The 7,841-nt window shown below is 32.5% G+C and overlaps 1 pseudogene; it reads left to right on the top strand.

Moving 5' to 3' along the window:
• The first annotated feature begins 2,481 nt into the window (after nt 1-2,481).
• On the top strand, nt 2,482-4,599 carry LOC149579677 (uncharacterized; annotated as a pseudogene).
• Nucleotides 4,600-7,841: the final 3,242 nt, after the last annotated feature.

Below are 7,841 nucleotides of genomic sequence, written 5' to 3'. Positions count from 1 at the left end.
TCGGTAGACTTTGTTTGATAACTGATATGACATTTGTGTAACATCAAAGACAACATATAATTGATCAATTGTATCCAATAGAATTTTGAGTAATGCCTTAGCCCAGATTGCCTCATAAGTGGCTAGAAGAAGCCTGCATGAGTCTAAGACTATGAACTCTCCCTACCTTGGCCAAGAAGAACTTGCTAGCTCTCTAGTATAAGGGAAAACCACAGAGTGGTGTGGCTATTCTATAACCAACCAATAAGTTCACAATTAAAGGAATGAGCCTTCCTTCGCCAAGGATTGCCAAGCAACAATCTCAAGTGTACCAATTTGATCAATGCTCCAATCCTTATTGAGAATCTTGTCCCAATCAATCTCTAGATGAAACAGGGACACAAAGTGATTGGTAAAATGGTGAATAACACCTAAATGTCTAAAAATTTCATCCTTATATCTTCCAAGGTCACTCTAATGAATCCTAACTAGTTCCATTACTTCTTGTTGAGAAATCCCAATATTGACACCTAACCGAGATTGATCCCCAAGACCAATGCATCACATGAAGAAACTGCATTCCCAAGCACCATAACAAGTGTGATGCACTCTTAGTCTACCTCTTTATGTAGAATCTAAATAAAGGTTCTTGCATTTTTAGTCACTTTATGTCGAAGGTCAATTCATATAATGACTTCTTGTAATATTTAGGTAATTGTTCACTGGTGGCCAAAGTAATATAGCATAAATGGCACCAAGACAAATATTTGGGAATTTATTGGCTTTCTGGTTTCACTTATTAGCTATATGAACTTTCTGTGTAGTGCTCCTTTTGGTTCCGACAAGAGAGTTGGCACTTCAAACATCCCAAACTTATGCAAAGAGCTTGCCAAGTATTTGAAAATTCAAATAATGGTTACCATAGGGGGAACTAGTTTAAAGGATGATATCATGCAATTGTACCAGTCAATACATCTACTAGTTGGAACACCAGGTAGGGTTTTGGATCTTGTGAGGAAGTGTTTTGGATCCATTATTAGAGATCTTGTGGCAGCCTTTTGCCATCTGGCCCTCAACAAGATTCTTTTTTGTCTCTTGGGATGACACATAAGTGATCTTTCACACAATGGTATGAGCTTGTATACTCTAATGCTGTAATACTTACACTACCAAAGAAAGCTCTCATCACCAGGCATTTGCTTAATCATTGTTTATAATGCCAAGTGGTGAAGCTACATCAATTTAAATAGAGCTATTATAACTTCTTTGGTAGTGAACTAGAACTTCTATGTCTGGCCATTATGTATGAATAATGAACTTAAAATGGAAAATTTTATTGGAAAATTTTCAAAAAATGTTTGACATCATACCCCTTATAATGCATAAGAAGTTTTGAATTTGTTTCAAAACTACTTTAAAAATTAAAGAAATAAAAACTTAAAAATATAATTGAAACCTTGAAAGAATGAAAATTTACTTGCCTATGATGGCTAAATTATCCTTCTACAATGATTCATAACTATAAGCCTTTGGTGTGTGTCTTACTCTTCTATAGCCTTCACCTTTAAGAAAAATGCAGCAACTTTCAAAACTAGTTTAGAGGGAAAAAAAAATGGTGGTATGCAAGTCTTTTATGGAGAAATGAGGTGAAATGACCACAATAAGGAAGGTAGGTTGAAATCAAGGTTGGGGAGGGCATTTATAAGTTATATATTGTTTTTTTTTCCTTGTAGTGTGGGGTCATTTTTTGTATGCCTATAGCATTAGGTAAGCGTGCATTTGCTAGGGTCTATCATAACACATCAGTCACCTGAATATATTTGTGACTTACATGCATTTCACTCTACCAGATATATTCTCTCATGTCATATCTTTAATTTATCTCACAATCTCTTTTTGAGACTGCTATGACAAATTGGGATTTAATTTATAGCTATTTTCATGGGCATTTGTGGTGATTCTGATAGGAGTAAGATATAGCATATATTTATTTGAAATTGTACCAAGCGCTTGCATTTTTTATTTAATTTTCTAGATGATATTATCATTATTAAGTATGGGATACGAGCTTGAGGGAAGTGGGCCTAATGTACAAGACATTGAAATCAAATGTACATGTTTCTACAAAATCCATTATGAACATGTAATCATATATCTCTTACCATATAGGTTGCAAAAAACTAAAAGCTATTGTATTTCTTCATTGTAGTTTCAAGGATAAATTAAATATTCTTGTACTTGTGATTAGAGCAAAGTTTTGTTGTTGTAGTTATATGAACACGTAAGAAATACTGAGGAATCTCCAAGTTTTTTGACCAAACTAAATACCTTAACTAAAAGTGGAGAAGTCACAGTTGACGACCCAAGATTAATTGAGCTTAAAGGTTAGTAATATGCTTCTTCATGTAACTAATCTTCTTCCAAATGTAAACAATGTTGTTTATGAGTTTGGAGCTTCTATGGATGCTCTGAAGCATTTACCTAATCTATAAAATATTAATGATGGTTAGTGAGAGACTGAATAGGATTTTTACAATGTTTATGCTCTCATGGGATACAATGGTTGATGTAAGCCTAGAAGACCCAAGTTGGTGGCTCTAGGTTACAGATGATATGGTCCCAAGCAATGTGGTGGAGAAGTGTGGTTTAGACAATGAAGGGTTCATTGTTGTTACAGAGGAAGATATAATGGATGCAATTTCCATATTCATTGCAAATTTTATTCTCTCTAATTCACATGGAAAGGTTTGGATCTATTACCAAAATAGCTTGTGTATATCATCATAGTTAATTGTTATATTCAAACTCGAAGGAAGCACACATGATTTAGAATATCATATTTTAAATATTTTTTCTACCCTTTTTAACTTCAATTTATGTGTGAGTTCATACAAAATGACACTAGAGCAGCTATAGAAATGTAAGTTCCAAAGTTGTTTTGGTTTTCACCTTTTTGCAACCATATCCTCCAACTTGGTTATTTTTATGCAAAGCAACACTAGTTGACATCTCCATTTCAGTCTCAACTGATCTATTTGCTTTTTGTAGTCATTTCAACTGCCCTTGAAAGCATGCATAGAAGAAATAAAATCAAGAAATTGTGGAATGCAGGCAAGTTTATGTACAATGCAACAACATGGGGAATCATAACTATTGGGTCAGTAGCAGGAGTTATAAATTTTGTACATAGTAATGTCTATGTACATAGACATTACAACTAAAGTGCAGTTGGAGAAATTAGGTTTTTGGATTTTGAAGATAAGGAAAGTTGTTATGGTAAAAACACCAATTTCAAGGAGACAATGTATTGTTTTTAGCAATATGGCTATCTTCACTAATAGCCCATGGGATAAACAAGGACCACCTCTATGTAAGGATCATAGTTTGGTGGATTCAACAAGTGGTACAATGCCTAAATTTAAAGATAATAGAAGGGCTAATAAAAATTCTAAAGAATGTTTAAGGACTCAAACATCATTGTCAGAAACTTTCAAGGGATAGTTTTGCAGTGTTCCAAAAGAGAGAATCATAACACGGACTTGCTAGTTGAAGGCTTAACACTGCATGTGTCAAGGAAAAATCCTTTGAAGGAAGGAATGGAACAAAAACACACAATAAGATATCAACAAAATGTTTTGAAGCAAGGAATGAAACAAACATATACAAAAGTTCCAAATTGGAAGATGTCATCAGTTGGAGGTCATATCAGAGAATCACAAGATCAAAGATGTGTTTCCAGAAAGCATTTATAGCCATCTTTAAAATAGGTTACAAGAAATTTATGTAATATCAAGATACATCTATTGAATGCCTTAAGTGATAGGTGAACTTTTGGAAAACTTCAGGTAGTTTGCACATCTTTATTCCTTGTGCATTTTTTGTTTGTTGTATTACTAGTATATTGTGAAAGTGCATTTTTTTTCCTAAAGAGAATACTCATTAGATATATGTTAATTGTTTCTTTAGAATTTTTATACAACTACTTTGATTTTAGTTGTTGATCTCATTTGTCATTTGATCATAATGTGTAGAAATCTAAATGATAGTTAAAGAGTTGCATGGTAACATCTAAATCAGACTTGTATATGACTTTCCTCCATGACTTCCAAGCGTCAAATAAGATGTTTGTTCTAAGCACTTGGAAAAGAAGTGTAGCTAACTATGTGTGATTATATTACTTCAAGTAAGAGGATTGTTTAAGAAGGAATTTACAATTTATCATAGTGATTCCTCTTGACACATCTATAAAGCAGATGTATGTAGTTAGTAAACTGTAAATAAAGGCTAATTAGATTGTATTGCCTCTTTTTCAATTTTGACATTACTTTTTTTAGTGTTGTTTTTTTATTCTTTGTATTAGAAATATGTTTCCACTGTGTTCAGCACAAAAGGATTTATTAATTTTTTTTTTTTATAGAATGAGAACTTCATGAGCGAAGCTTGTTGCATTATAACTTTGATGGATAATGAGTGTTTTTTTAAAATCTCTTGGATTTGGTCCAGGATGCAATGGAGTATGCTGACTATGAGTCTATTGTCAAAGATTATGCCCCTTTCAAGGAAGTAATGAAGAAGAGGGGTATTGAAGAAATGGATCTAGTAATGGTGGATCCATGGTAAGTTGTCTATTATTTTTCTACACTATTTGCAATTTCATGTTCACAGTAAATGTTTTCCTTATATGTTAATTAAAATGCATGCTTTTAGCATCTTCCATTGAATAAATGTCACTTTTTTAAATCATCATGACACCATCTTTTCAAGTGTGTTGGATATCATAGTGAAGATGATGGTCAAAGCTGAAGGCTAGCTAGACCACTTATATTCTGTAGAACTGAAAGTGATTGCCCAATGGAGAATGGATATGCTCAACTAGTTGAGGGCATACATGTTTTGGTTGATATGCAAAAAAAAATGGTTATAGAGTTTTAAGATCAAAAATTAATTCTTTTGCCACCTTGGGATCCCCTCAAAAACTATACTATAGGAGAAACTTGTGGAAAAATGTGTTTGATGCCGGAGAGGTTGGTTTGGGTAAAAATTATCATTCTTTGAAGAAGATAGTATTCAAAAAAGTATATAAATAATGTATCAAATTGTTTTAATCTTCTCTAAAATGTAGCAAGAATTATAAATTTTGTATAAATAAATTTTTTTAAGAACAGGTCTAAGAAATTAGATGTTTTCTCAAATAAGCACAAAAAACTCTTAATAACAAACAATATTGCCTATGTTAGGGGTGTGATTGTTTGAGTTATATCAAATATTTTGATGAAAACTTCACAAATTTCACTAGAGGAGTCAAAACTATTGAGAATTGTGTCTGCTTGCATGAGGAAGATCATGGGATTCTTTGGAAACATCAAGATTGTAGGACAGGCTTAGCACAAGTTCACAGATCTAGGTGTCTAATAGTGTCCTTTATCTATACTATTGCAAACTATGAATATAGCTTCTTTTGGCACTTTTATCAGGTACAAATGTTTTTTAGTCTAGAACTTTTATCAGTTTTTGATTTCACACTCATGTTGCTACTATTTCTATAACCAGACATAAGAATCAAGCATTCTCAATAAGACTGAGAATTTGCAAACCTAAAAAAGTAAAGTTGAAAAGATAGAGAATGGATGGCAATAATTTAATTTAGATTATTTTGGCTCATACTTTGTAATGATAGTTTTAGTGGTTGCAAATATATTTAGGTTTTATGGGGTCAATATTTTAGTGGTAGACTTCCATAGTCAGAACATTTTGGAAAAATAAAATAATTTTCTCATTATGTATTGTACAATGATTCTTTTTGGTGGTTATATTAATAATTGAAAATTTGTATGTAGGTTGTAGAGATGAATGTTGAAGTTGAAGAACCTAGTGCCAATAACATTCATAGTAATGTATTCTATGCCAAAGAGGACTTATTATGAATAGAACTACAAGCCTAGTGAGATTATACTAGGTTATGTTGTATCCTTAATTACTGTTGCAATTATGCTTTATATAGAAAATTTTAGGCTTGCCCACATATTTGTGGACTCTCAGAGCTTTCATGTGGAATATTCTTATGTAAGTAGGCAACACAATATTTTCTATTGACTTCTGGCTCATGTGATGAGTTAGAATGTTTTTTATTCTAAAGCTTTGGTTACCAAATGGCAAGGACTAAGCTTTACAAATAGTATAATAAGACCTAAAAGGCTCAAGGGGATAGCAAGGAAACTAGCAGTCATTAGTGAAGCCAAAAATGAGGAGAAACAAATAACAGAGAAGAAAAGAAACAATGTAGACAATGCAGTTCAGAATGGTGGTCAACCTGTCAAACATGAAGTTAATCACAAGCAAAAGGATTCAAAGAAGATCAAGCATCCCCACCCTTTATCATCAGGTGTTAGATCAATGCATACTAGTCAGAAGGAACATTCCAAACATAGTGAATGGACTAGTGTGGTCACAAAGAAGATAAATGTTGTTGATTTACATAAGCATCATCATCATGAAAAATATGATCAATTACCAAACTTGAATGTTGATTATCATGGGCCAAAAACCCACCTTCCTAAGCATAGCTGAGATAAAAACATTGTATCATCGGGGTCTTATTAAAAAGTGTAGGATGCAATCAACTAAAGAAGGCATCATATTTATTATTTTTTAGTGTGGATGATTTAATTTTGCCTTAATCAATCTCTGACAATGGAGGAGTCAGGATTTTCCCTAGTAACAAAAGAAAGGAAAAGACAAATAATTTAAAGAATTATGTTTTTAATTAATGTATATTATATATAATCTTATGCAATTTTAACTTGATCGACCTATCCTTCTACAAGATGATTTTTGTTTTGATCACTAGCTTTGAGTGAATTTGTTGCACCATATAACAAACTATTGCTTGATGTTTCATATAAACTTCACCAATAGGTAAATGTGTTCAACATTTTTCAAGACCTTGGCACTTGAGCTACAGTATCCAGTCTAAGTATTTCAAGTGCTTGTACCATAAATTTTTATCCATTCAATTACATGTCATGTGTTTCTGCAAGGATCCAAACTAGTTTACGCCTTCATCAGGAGAACATGTTCATTTCAAAGGATCAAATGCCTACAAGGTTCACATTTAAGGTATCAGTTATGATTTCTTTCTACTCTCTTTTACATTGATTAATGATATAAATCATTTTTGGGATTGATATGGTTTACATTTTTGTTTTCTAATTGATATGGTTTACATTTTTGTTTTAGGAAGACTTTTGTATTAGCATTTCAGATGATATTTCATAATCTATCTTCTACATTAACTAAGATCACATGTCAATTGAGCCTCTATAGTTTCTTTTCATCTAGAGACAATTCTAACACTTTGTGAACATTATGTTATGGCAGAGAAAAATAGCAAGGATACTCTTAGCATCACTTGCAAGGAGCCATGGGGACAATTCAAAGCAAGATGCTTCTTCAAGTAAAAATAAAGAAGCTGGTAAAAGAGATGAAGCTTCCTTCCAAGGGGCCAAAACATCTTCCACTCCACGTGAATCACACTACTTCTCAACATCAAGGTCTTCCACATACCAGTCAAATGAAATTGATTTCTATAACCTTGTTGATATGGACTATGGTAAAGTACATAGAAAGCCTCCAATTCACAACAATTCTTCACCATAAAATAAAACATACCAGAGACTTGGGGAATTTTTTTGATATATAATAATCTAAAAAGAAAGATATGTAAGTGTATGATGGAAAGAGAAAATCTAGAGCACCATTATAACTTATAATATAGAGGGATGATGATAGTAGTTAGTTAAAGGTTGGTTCTGACATTCCATCCCTTTTTGGGTACATGATGATTTTTTTTTTTGGTTGTTTTT

The sequence above is a fragment of the Cupressus sempervirens genome, chromosome 1 (genome assembly GCF_028749045.1).
Source record: "Cupressus sempervirens isolate cs-2001-9-10 chromosome 1, ASM2874904v1, whole genome shotgun sequence".
In the NCBI taxonomy this organism is placed as follows: domain Eukaryota; kingdom Viridiplantae; phylum Streptophyta; class Pinopsida; order Cupressales; family Cupressaceae; genus Cupressus; species Cupressus sempervirens.
This window is presented reverse-complemented; position numbering and strand designations above follow the sequence as displayed.